Source organism: Motacilla alba, chromosome 3, assembly GCF_015832195.1.
Source record: "Motacilla alba alba isolate MOTALB_02 chromosome 3, Motacilla_alba_V1.0_pri, whole genome shotgun sequence".
NCBI lineage: Eukaryota > Metazoa > Chordata > Aves > Passeriformes > Motacillidae > Motacilla > Motacilla alba.
In genome coordinates, this window is record NC_052018.1 from 113,358,018 (window position 1) to 113,371,180 (window position 13,163).

General features: G+C 46.5%; 1 protein-coding gene across 1 annotated transcript in view; it reads right to left on the minus strand.

Moving 5' to 3' along the window:
* The window catches only part of PAK5 (p21 (RAC1) activated kinase 5), a 157,581-nt gene that overhangs the window by 122,750 nt on the left and 21,668 nt on the right, over positions 1-13,163 (minus strand). The window lies entirely within an intron of this gene.

The window sequence follows — 13,163 nt, forward strand, 5'->3', positions numbered from 1 at the left end:
AATTTGAGTGGCAAGGAGGGATTTGAATTCCTTAAATAGTGTTGAATGTTTCATTACTAACATGTAACACAAAAAACATGAAAGCAACTGGCTTTTCAAGCCTACAAACCTGGCCAAAAGATTCTGGCAACATCTTTTTAGACACATCTCCCCAAGCATACAGCCACTAAAATTAGAGATTCAGAAAATCCTGAAAGTATTCCAAGTCCTAATAAATGCTTTCAGAAAAAAAAAAAAAAAAAACAACCCAACAATTCCAACATGTTTTTCAATAGATCACTTTGATCCATTTAATAAAAATGCAATTGGGCTATAAAAGTCTGCTAAAAGAAAAATAGCTTCAGCACCAAATCCCATGTCCTGCAACTCAGAACAGAAACAATGGATCACCCAAGACCTGTCCTATTGCCTCAATCTCAACTGCAACAGCTCCATTTTTTGAACCTTTTTAAGAAAGCACAGAATTGGACTTCAAATAGAACAGATTTTCCTGGGCAACACTGTAACATTATTTCCCAACAGAACCTAAATGTTAGTGGTGATGGCAAACCAGAGGGAAGCTGGTTACATGAACACATCCTTTTACCACTTTAAATTATGTTAATAACTAATCTACAGGCCAATTTTATTCCTTTACAGATGTCTGCATGCCTGTCAAAAGATGCTAAGAGAGCATCCCCTTGGGCTGAATCCTCTGCAGCATTGCCACTCCCTTAGTAGCACTCTCTCTCTGCTTTTGGGGACACTCCTCTCCTGGCTTGCCTCTCCTGAGCAGGGGTCAGACACAGAAACAGCCTGACCGAAGCCAGAGCAGGGTACCCCTGTCCACACTGGCTATTGGGAGGTGCATCAGACAGCCTGAGGTGAGAAATTTCCCTTCATGTGTTGGTTGAATCCAGGCAAGGACAAAGAGGGAGGAGAAGGCAGGGAAGCACAATGATGATTAGTGTAATGGGATTTGCTATTCTTGTTAATAGTTTAATCAATAGAAACATATACAGAACCCTCTACCATGCTCAAGTGTCCCTATAATTAGCTCAACACTCTTAAGCCATGGTTAGTATCACCTGAACCTCTACCACTCACTTCTGCAACAACAAGAAAAAGGCAGGATTGGGATTCCATGAGTCTAAAACTCAGCCATGCCCAAGTGACCCTGCCATGGCGTGTCCTGGCTGTGCTGGATACTCCAGACACAGTGTGGGGGTGACAGGTCTCAGGACAGGTCAATCTGAGCAGGATAATCTTCGGGGTGCCGTGCCCCAGGGCTCTGCTTGCACCAGACTTGCAGGTGGAGCCACACGTGCCTCTCCCCTGCACTGGAGACAGCCAGCGCTCCCAAGCTTTGCAGATCACACACACCTGCACCCTGTGCTGGTCACACAGCGCTCCCCTGCAGGAATAACGGAGCAGCAGCCCCTGACTGGGGAGGTCATCAGGGAGGTGCTGAGGAGATGCACAGGACAGAGAAGCAGAGAGACAGGGCAGGATGAGGCAGAACTGGTGCCAGGCTGGGGCAGCAGCAGGCCTGTGGAGGTCACGGCCGTGAGCCTGGAGGTGCCACACAGGCTTTGTGAGCTTTGCCCTGGTGAAGCTGGATTTGCAATTCGTACCGCGTCACTTTTGGGATGTTACTGGTGTCATACCACAGGACACAGCACGTGTTCTAGGGAGCCACAGGCCTTCCTTACAATCCTTTACTCTCTCTCTGCTGAAAATCAAGGTAAGTTTGTGTTAACTTTGGCTTTCATCTCTCTAAATAGATAGTGCCAAAAGCATATATAAACACCCTATTGGTGTATCAGTATAAAGCTCATTTAAAAGGCTTAAAACTGACTTTGAAATAAGCTGAGACAATCTCCAAACTGACAAGTGCAAGGCAGGGGGGAAATAATCCCTACAAGCAGCAGATTTCCCAGAGGAGCAGCTTTCCCCACTGCCGAGCTGGAAGGGGGGGCACTCCTCCATCCCAACTCCTGTCCCCACAACCTCACAAGAGGGAACTTGTCCCACTTATAGCTGTGAGCAAACAGCACTGAAACAGTGACTGCCACAGGCAGCATCTGTCCAGAGAGCCTGCATTCCATGTCCCACAGCACAGGAGCTCCAAAATGTGAAGTCACAAGATTAGTTTACTATAACGTGGCTAATTTATTCTGGCATTCCCTAGGGATGAAAAAAAATCCAAAAAATAACTATGGGCAATGCTGTTGTATCAGTTCTGAGAAGCATGAAAAGCCACAACTGCAAGCAGCAATGTCTTATGGGTAGGTGAGTTATTTTGGCCTGTTAAATTTTTTTTTTTAATAAGGAACAACTGGCAAGTTTCCATTGTGCCACTTGGATGCACTTTGCACTGCACTGTGTCACAGGTCAGCCCGAGGCAGAGCCTGAAATACCATTCCCCACTGGTAAGTTCTGTGTGCTTCCAAAGAGACACTGAGTAACAACCCTCTCTTGCCTAGGGCAGCAGGACAAACCTCAAACACTGACCAAAGCCTTACATACCCACTCTGCTGTGGCTGAATCCTTCTCCAGAGGAGGGCTCCCACTCCTCTGCCTCTTTCCTAATGGATGTGAGGACCTGCCCCCTGCATAGACAGGGCAGTGAAACTGATGGGAGCATTACAGAGTATGACCTGGGGAAAAGAGAAAGCCAAGGGCTCTGGAGTCCTAATCCAGTGTTCCCGGAGCCATTTATATGCCAGACAGGCTGCTGACTGATCATCACACAACATGTGAACTTGAACATTTCTGTCAAAGAAATCGTAACATTTTCCAGAGCTTAGGTTGGGGAAACTGAGATCAAGCCCATTAGACATTGATTGCTCCACCTATTATTCAGTTCTCCTAATGAGGAGAATTCAGAGAAACAGCTTTCTTGGCAGCTTGTTTATAAAGCAAAGCAAAAAATCCAGTCACCTTGGTTATTCCTTGTTTGTAGTGCCACTACTTCTGCTGCTTGGAGAGCTGTCAGAAACCTGCTCTACATTACTGCTCTCTATCAGCCTCCAAAACCATCCCTGAGGGGCTGAGGCACAGTGGAACAAAATCAATGACTTGGGAATTCACACACTGATTATCAAGTGAGCTCCAGGTCAGATATTGTGATTTCCTTGTTGCTGCACACCCCTCCTACCCTGTCCTTCTCTGCACTCACACATTTCATACTTGTTACTCAAGTGAGTTACACTTACATGTTCAATACTCCCAAAATGGAAAACCTCTGGATAACTAAAGCTGTGCTGCTGAGAAGACAAGGTTCCCTTTCCATTGAGACGGGATTACTGGCTCTGATGTAGTTAAGTCAGCCTGGATTCATGCTGGTAGATTAGTGTAAGTGAGCCCTAGAAGAACCAGAGGTCTAGAATGAATTTCCAGAGATTATTTAGTCCACTGGCCTGGCTAGGGGAGGACACACATAGGCCACTCCTGACAGGAGGGTGCAGCTTATTTTGCAGGAGTCACAGACCTCTCCCAGGAAATCTGCTCCAGTCCTTCACACTCCCTTAGTACCAGATTAGTTACTAAAAACAAAGTGCCCTGATTTTCCCTGGAAGCAATTTAGCCCAAAGATTCTTGTCTAACTGCCAGGGTCAGAAACACCAAATTATTGCTTTTCTCCTTCGCAGCAGCTGACAGTGTTTTGGGGAGAAACAGTCCTCCCCTCAGCCTCCCTCTCCTGAGGATGGAACCCCCTCCACCTTCCCTAGCAAACCAAGCCTTTTGGACCTTGGATCAGCCTTCCTGCCTTCCTTTCATACTCAACCCAGTCCAGCTCAGCTTGGAAGTACCCTAGGCAAAAGCAAATGCTCCTGCTTGCTGGATTATTGCACTTGCCACAGGGGGAACAGTCCTGCTCACACTTCATGTGCCTCTTCTGTAACAGCATGGTGTTGTTTATTGACGATCAGCTCGCGAGCCACCAAAAGCTTTCCTCCTCACTGGTAAATCAACTACACTTGTAGCTGCTGGTCCCAATCCTGTCATAACTAGAGAATAACCTATATGAAGAGTTCATTGCAACACATAAATCTGTATCAGCAAAGGAACAAAGCACTGTCCCAGCTGCATGGCAAGCAGCCATGGGGTTTGGTGGGGTTTTTACCCCCTTGCAAGCATCACACTGAAATCTAATCCTGCCCAGTGGGCTCACAGCCTTTCCAAAGTGTTGCCAGCTGCAAGTTTAAATTGCATGCTTGCTTGCCTCAGCCATTCCACAGGTGCAAACAAAAGACAGATACAGAACAACCCCCCCCCAAAACACATTCCTTACAATTTTCCAACCAGTTTTGCATCCAGATATTTTCAGCCATGTAAAGGCACACGCGAAGCAGCTTCAGAACTCAAAGCTTTGAGTATGTGTCTCAAAAAGAGATTTATGCTGCCTGTTACTCATCCCCTGAAATTCCTCTAGGTGCTCTCCAACAGTTTGGCTATTTGTTCCAGTGTTTTTCCAGGAACCAAAGCTAAGCTGACAGGGCTATCCTTCTAGGTATGCTTGTTAGCACCACTTTTGGACCTACAGCTCAAACCTGCACTACTGGGCTTTGCTCCAACACACCATTCTAGCACACAGTCAATTAAGAGGGAGAGACATCTGTGGCTGTAGAGGGGTTGAGTAACATGCCTGTTGCTACACGTGTGCTTGGATGTTTGTCTAGTTCCTAAGAATAGCTACATATTAAAAAATCCAAACAAAACCCAACACACCAAACCCAAGCAAATGGAGATGTATTTTCATACAATGCTTACAACTTTAAGAATGGAAATAGCAACAAATACAAAACACTGACTTTTCACTTATCCTAGGAGCTCATTCTCCAATCCCCTGTGATCATCCCCACTGCAGTGCCTTCTCCTACTCCTGTGCTGCTCCAGTCTCTTGTTTGGTTAGATTTTTCTCAAGTCTCCCATTATGCCTCCTACATTATGCCCCCAGCACATTCTTCAGCCGTATGAGCCCTTCCTTTTGGGGAGATAATGAATTGATTAGATGTCACTTAGTCAGTCATGAACTGCTACTGGCACCTCTTGCAGCAGCTTTCTGTGCGTGCCAAAGGTGTTTTGGTGCTTCTGAAAGACAGAGCACTGGCAGCTCTGGAGAGCAAGACTGATCTCACTCCCAGGCCAGCTCCAACCCACAGAGCCATTACATCTGACTCCAGGGTTACCTGTGGCAATAGAAGGAAACAGCACACTGAAAATGGCCAAAGGACCAGCACACAATGGTGGAACTCACCCAGCCTCCTCTGCTGCTCCCCACTGTCCCCTCCAAGTTTAGGAAACCCATCCAGAGCCCTACCTAAGGCAGTTTGCTTAAATATAAGCCCTGATCGGCTGCTGCTGCTTAGCAAATGAACCACTTACAGCTGTGGGGTGGGCTGGACTCCCCCCACTGGTAATCCCTCAGCCCTGCCAGCCCAGTGGATCATTGTCACTGGAACAGTCACCTGGATCATCAGGCTGAGCCCCAGCCCCTAGCTCCCACCAGTTCTGCTCTGCTGGGCTTTCCCTGCTTCTGCTGCTGCTTGTTCCTGGCTTCCAAGCCAGGATGGATGTGGTCAGTCAGGTTTTCTTCCACACCTCTTCTGTCTAACTTCTTCATTCCCTCCACATGAATCATTTCCCCAGATCGGCGAAAAGACCTCAAACACACTGCTTATTCCAGACTAAATTTATCTTATGCATACAGAATTGGGGAGGAATTCCAGCTACCAGAGCTCTCTTGCAAGCTAATTATTCTTCAAAGAAGTTTTAGGCAGTCCCAGGGAGCATCTAACTATTGGTTTTCTACTCTGTATAATTTCCCTGAAAAATGTAATCATTCTCCTCCTGTCTCACACTGTCACTTGTCTCTCAGAACAACCTGGGAACAATAAAATAGTGAGATAGAGGGCACCAAGAAGGGCACCATCAAAAAATGTATCTCTGTACAAGCAGAGTCTGTAAAAGCAAACCCAAGAAATGTCTGTAGACCTTGTTTAATATTCATCAGCCAGTGTAGGGTATAACTGAAACCCAAATGCAACTGTTATGAAAATCCAGGGTAGGAGGAAATCAAATGGAGACAGCGCTCTCAGTATGCTGCCATTTCAGAGTTTCTCATTTCTGGATTTCTAGCATAAATGTGCCACAGAGAGAAATGTTATCGAATACATTGCTTCCTTACAAATGGCTACATTTTTATAGAAATTCACTTATGGGGAAAAAGAAAAAAAAGAGAAGAGGATTTTGCATTTGGAGACTCCAAGGAACTGGCCTAGTATAAATCTATTCCTAACACACAATTTAATGGAAAAACAAAATAAAAATGGAATTGAGACCAGCACATCTTAAAAACCATGTTGTGCAATATTAAGCTGGATTTTTTCCTCCATGTTCTTGCACAAGAAAGCCCTTGACACGATTAACTTAATGATCATTCAGAATGCCTTTTGGCTTCAGAAATGTAGCACCTTCAAATATACCTGTAATCAGAATATTTAAGCAGACACTGAGTTCCCTGCTGCTGCTTTATTCCTGTGTGTTTGCTACGAGCTCCAGCCTGCTTAAGGACACCATGGAACCAGCCCTTGGCACTGCCCAGTGAAGTGCCTGCTGAGGGACAGGCAGGCTCTGGAGGGGCCAGAACCACCCTTATCATAATCAGACAACAGAGGCAGGAAGATAAGGGCTTGCGAGCAGGGAACAGGGAGAACAGGGTAGAGCAGTACTGCTTTGCCCTTGTCAGCGCTGCCAAAACTCTGTGATGTAACGCTGAGCCACTCCTGAGCGTTTCAATTGGGACAGAGCTGCTCAAGGCCAGCCCCAAGAGCTGCCTGGGGGTCTCTGCTGACCTTTGTCAGGATTTGCTCTTCCCTCCTGGTATGGCCACGACGGGGTACAGAACTGATTCGGATTTCTTCCACGCCTGGGATTCAAACCTGGCAGGACCTGGGACCAATGTTGGCTCTGAGGCTGTGCCAGCCAAACTCGAGCCTGGTTTAATCAGGTTTTGCCACCCCCTCTCCTCTAGATGTCAAATCACAATTCAGGAGGGGAAATGAAATGCTTTGGAAAGTAGAACACACAATTACCATTTGTGGTAGGTTTTTTTACTCATTTTTTTCACAGACTTCCAAGTCTTTCCTGTTTCCCTTGGGAAAATAAATTCTTATCAGAAGCTATTTAATGACAGAAAAGGAAAAGCTATTATCAACTTAAAGAAAAAAAGAAAAACAGCTGAGCAAATTCAGGTAAACTGTGTCCTGCTGAGAGCTGGTGCTCAGAACACAGCTCCCTTCGTATGCCAACACTCAGCTGTGCATCCTAGCATTCATTATTTACCAGCCTCCATGAGACACGGGGCTTTCAGAAACAGGATATTCCTTAGCAACCCAGATAAGAACTCAGCCTCCAAGTGTTCCCAGTGCTTCAGGAATGGCTTTGATTCTCAGTGGTCTGAAACACAACTGTGGCCACCCCTGTCTACTGCCAGAGCAACACCGGTGGGCTCTGCTTGAAAGGAAGCTGCTTTGAGCTGGGAACACCATCACACAACTGGGCTGCTCTGTGGCACATTGTCTGAATCTGAGTCGATTCCTGCTCCCTGATTGTCTGCACCCTTGGAAATCTGCCAAAATTAAAAACGAAGTGCAACACCATCAGAGGAAGGGAATGGCCAAACCCACATGCAACTTTTATCATTAAAACCTTAAATGCAAAGTTCCAAATATAGAAGCTTAAAGTTATGCTCCGAGCCCCCCGTGAGGAGCATTAAAAATGACCCAGTTTAGAGTGCTGTCAGGAGGCTTTGAACATGCCCTGTGCTGCTCCAAAGCATTTCCCTTGCATTTGGGGGCCCATTCAAAAAGTGGGCATTTGCACTTTGGCAAGACGTTCCCTGGCAAGATCCCTTTAGGATTTAAAATACATCTATTTTCACTTTCCCAGCATTAACTAGAGAACTGTCTTCTACACCTTCAGGCATCTGCATGCCAAGAAATGAGGGCAAGATGCACAGATGCTGCAAGCCAAAGGAGAAGACAAGCTGGGAAGAAGCCAAGCTTCACCCAGGAGCAGAGTGACATTTCAGAACATTATGCTTGGGAAGGTGCCAGTCCAAATGATCTGCACACTGCCTGGGCTGGAAAAGTGAGCCCCCATATTTTTGCAGTGGTGCAGTTGCAATTTCTTACCGGTGAGGCAAATGGGGGAGGCAAGAATCCCAACTCAGGGAAACTGCTCCGCTCAGGTGTATAGGAAAACACCAGCTGCCAAAACACGGGTCCTGTATGTTCTCATAGAAATAGGACTGTATGAGGAGGCACTAACAGCAACACTTCCATCCTGTTGTCCTCACAGAGGATCCCTGCCAGCCATGTGCTCCCCCTCTGCACCCAGAACCTGGCTGTCTGTGCTGTCCCAGTGCAGGGACAAGGAGGTAACCCCACGCAGTTGTTCAGGCTGGACAGTGCTTCTGGCAGCTGGAGGTGGAACTGTGTCAGAAAAGCCAAACCTTCCTTTCTGTGGGCTTTCCAGGAAGAAACCAGACCTATTGATTAATTCCTTTTGCATAATGCAAGTGAGGGTTGGGATCAGATGCAGGTGGGTGAATGGTAGCTGCTGTCTCGAGTCACTCTCTGTGGGTCTCAAACTGCATCAGTTAGCTTAGCAGCAAATTTCAGTATCCCTGTTTTCTTCTATTCAAAGCCTCTCTGCTGTCCATGATACAGCTCCTCTTGCACCCCTCCAACTCTAAAATGGAGCTGGCTTTTGACTTCCAATTTAAAAAGTTTTATTTGACTTCTATTATTGAAAATGCAAACCTTCAAGTATCCTTTGGGCTTTTACATTTCTTTTTGAGGGGGCATCAGGGTCTGCAGGTATTATTCTTGTCCTGCACACAGGACAACTCAGACTTGTAAATAAGGAAACCAGGCTTCTCTGTCACATTTGTTTCTGATTTGATCTGTTCTCTCAGACCACTTCTCCTGCACTTCCTTACCCATCCTTGTGCCCTCACTACCAGCTGATACACTGCTAAGGAAAGGCAAATGATACTCTACAAAATTGCAGAGTAATTTCCAATAGAAATTGGTGTCTTGGCTCCTCCAGCCCGGACCAACTGGCAAACGATGTGCCACCTTCTGGGCTGTCCTTGAACAGCTGCACACAAGGGCAGCAGGAATGCCAACCACCCAGTCTCTGATGTATACCCTCGGCTAGAGAGGGATGGCAGTAAGATCATCCACACCTTCCCCTGTGCCAGCATGTTGCAGGATGACAAACCTGGGTGCTTTTCCAGCAGACTGCTGCTGTGCTGGTCATCTCCTCAAAGCACAACCAGTCCTTCGCGCGAATGTCACCTTTCTCTAGAAACAGGCAGCGATCTGGGGCTGTTCAGCAGCTGGCTCCCCAGGGGCTCTGTCCAGGATGAACACACACAAGCCCTTCTGAGGCCTGCGAGCTGACGGCACCACGGGGCAGGGCAGAGAGATGCTGCCTTTTGCTAAGAGAAGGAGCAGCACCCTCCTGTGCTCATGTATATTTATTGCACTGCAAACTCGGAGCTCTTTCGCTGCTCATCAGCACGAACTGATTTTCGGCCATCAGCCTCCTGGGTTTCTTTCACTGCATCCCCCTCCAGACTGCGTTTGCAGGGATGGAACTTTCCTGCTATTCCTTGAAATCATGCAGCCTGCCCGCTTTCTCCGCGCTATTTCCTGCTTGTCAGCGTCTCAGCTGCTCGCTGCCCTGGGATCCCGGGTGCAGGTGAGGCTGGCACATTATCCGAGCCCCTAAACCTGGCGCAGGGGGTGCTGCAGCCCGGGGCTGCAGGGCAGAGGCCGCCTCTGCCCGCGCAGGGGAGGGCGAAGGAGCTCAGGACAATCCTCTTCTCCTGCAGGTTTCTCCCGCACAGGCTGCCACCTCGTGGGCATTGACTGGCACGGGATTTTTCCTGGAAATACCAACTCCCAAGTGAAAGCAACTCGTTACTGTCACCGTTCTGCACGGATGATCCAAGGAAACCGCAACCCTTCGGGTCCTTGGCTTGGGAAAATTATAGAAGTGCAGAGATGAGAAAGTTGTTCAGCTTCTAACGGGCTTGGTGGGATCGATTCTCCATAAAAATAAGAGCTCTAACAGGCAAATCTACAGGTGCCACGGTGGAGTGCTAGTCAGAACCAGCAAGATTGGCACACTTTGTGCTCAGAAGCCACACCTGCTGGCTGTGTCACTCGTAGGAGCTCCTTGCATGAGTCAGATTTCACATTTCTATCTCTCGCATGGTAAGAATCTGCAGGCAAATCAATCTAAATATGTCCTCTGCTTTTTCAGGCACTTCCTTTACAGCATTAATCTAAATTACTCAAAGTTAATTCTGGGCAGATCTGGAGCAGGATATTTAAGGCCTGTGTAAACTTCTTTTAAAATCTGCTAATTCTTATGCTGGATTAGTTTATCATCATTGAACTGATGTTGTATCTACTCCGACACCTCTGGAATTTCCCAACAGTCTGACAGTGCAAGGGCTTTTCATCATCTGGGAAGAGCACCTGTGTTCAAACACATGCTGTTTCTCCAACAAAATTAACTTTTAACCAGAGAGAAATCCTAATTTCATAATGTTGTGCCCCCTTTTCAGTAATCCTCATGTTCAAAACCGTTTACCTGATGAATCTGTATCTGCACTGTGCGCCTAAGGTGAAAGCATGTGCTGGAGGAGACCATTTGGATTTCAGCACTTTCCAAATCTGGTCACCAGGAAGAAAAGGAGACTTGATCTGCCCTCATCCTTATCCTCCACCTCCAAATGAAGTTCTCAATTTGCTGTGCTGAGGTCCATGACAGAAGCGGGTATTAGTCTGTGTGGAGGAGCAGCCCAAGCATTTTTACTCCCTTGGGATCATTTTGCAGTAGCCTTTGGTAGTCAGAATCATCCCACATTCGTCTTTCAAGTCAGAAATGAGATACGACAGTGTTTAATTTTTTGTTTGTTTTTGGAATGCGTTATTTGGAAGGCACAGGGTGTCTTTTCACTTTCCACGCTGCCCCTGCATAAGGACACTCCAGCTGAACCATCCATCCCTGAGCCAGGGGTGTTCCAGTGCAAAAAGGATCAGTCACTTCAGGTTAGAGAAGATGGCAAATTTTCCTAGGAGAATTTTTCCTTCCATCTCTTACTTCTGCTTTGTTGCTACTCCAGTACTGCCAAAAAGGACTTAATCCTAGGGACTTACTAAAATAACTTCTGACAAATGGACAACTTAATCTCTGGAATAGTCTGGACACCATATGCAGTGACAAGTATTTGAAAATGTTTCATGGATAGAGATATTCCTGCCTTGCTTTTTAAATAGAAGCAGTCTCCCTTTTTTTGACACACTGAGCAATACACAAGGCATCCTAAATCTGTTTTGTCAACTGAGTCCAGGCTTTTTAAAAATATGCAGCAAGACTTTAATACAGCTCATCCCATCGTACCCAACCAGACATCCTGCTGAGTCCTCGAGGGCTGGATATTCCCCATGCACAGCCCACATGCAGCTGCTGCTGTCTAATTCCATGGAATGAAGCCTCCCATGGGCTCCTTTCCTCTGACTCTACGGCACAGCCTCCTCTGCCTGCATCCCAAAGGAGGACGTGCAGCTCGCCATCTCTAAAAACTGCAGGCCTTTCTGTTCACACTGGCTTTGCCTGTCCAACTGCACCAAAACCCATATTTTGATTTTCTTCCTGCAAAGCAACTTTTCCCAATCCTGAAACACTTGCCTGCAGATGCAAATTCAATGTCAGCTGTTTGGATAGTTGCAGCAAGCAATGTCACTTGTGTGTTAGCATTAGAAGTAGGAGCTTAATTTGCTGAACTTCCAGATGGGCTGGTCAACATGGATTTTGTGGGTTTTTTGGTCAGATAAGCATAATTTTCACCAGCATCAAAAGGTCCCAGCAGCCTGCTATGCTATTTACTGTACAATAGCAAAAGGACTGCTACATGGTCTGAGGGCTGAGCTGACAAGACACAATGGATGGCAAAGAGAAGTCACATTTGCTGGGAATTGCATGATACAGCCAAAATCCTGATCCTGCACCCTGAAAACCATGAAAGCTCCAAAGGCATCAGAATGTTAAAAAAGGGGTCTGCATTTATTGTTTGCTTGGTTATTTGGAACTTTTAGGAGGCACTCTGTCACATTCTCAGCATTTTTCTGGAGCTTTCACAAAGTGGTGCTCTGCACCATTCGTGTGGAACCAAGGATGGCTCTGCAGTTACCTCAAAGGACATCAGAGTTTCATCTTTGCTTTAGAATGCACAAATAATAATGACTTCCACACCATGCTGGAGAGCTGAGCCTGTAAGATAGACATCAAAGATCTTACTGCTCCTGCCCACTGCTGAGAGTGGGCCCCACTGAGCATGGCAGATGGCAAATGCTGAGACAGTCCAGTTTGCAGTAAGGCTGCCAGGAGGGGTGGAGGGCTGAGGGAACAGCAACAGGAGAATGGGGGAAATTAGCAGAGGTGAATAGATTGGAGAATAGGGAAAAACGTAACAAGATGATCAAGAGCAGAGAAAAGCTACACTGCCCCCTCCCTTCCCTTGTAGCTTGATTTCTGCTGGAGCTATGCTGGACAAAGATCTGTTCATAAGATTTAAATATGAATTTAAATAATGTGAACATATCAACCACAGCAAGCTCTGCTACTCAGAGCCACTGATCCTCTGCTCAGGAATGAGGTCAAAAGCAGATCTGTCTTCCCTGAAATCAAACTGGAAGTCCCAGGGTGCAGTAGAGGAACACAGCCCATCCCAGCTCTCCTTTATCCTGGTCCTTTACAGAACCTTGACAGTCTTTTAGAAAAGAAGTTTGTGTTTTTAGGGTAGGGACAACTTGGCAACCCAATAACAAAGAAAGATATTATGATGCCTTCCCAGAGCAACTTGTTATTTCACACTGTAAAATTGACAGCAACACAGAATAAAGCTTTAAGCTTTGAAGCAAAAGCTTCAGAGGTTGCTGTTGCCAGAAATGCTCTTAGGAAGAGCTGAAGGTCCCTGGGCATATTCTGGGAGCAGAACTGTCCAGATCCCCATCAGTATCAGTCTCTAAGTGTCTTCCATTTTCTCATCTACTTCCTCAGAATCCAAGCCTTCACTTAGACTTGTTACACTTGTT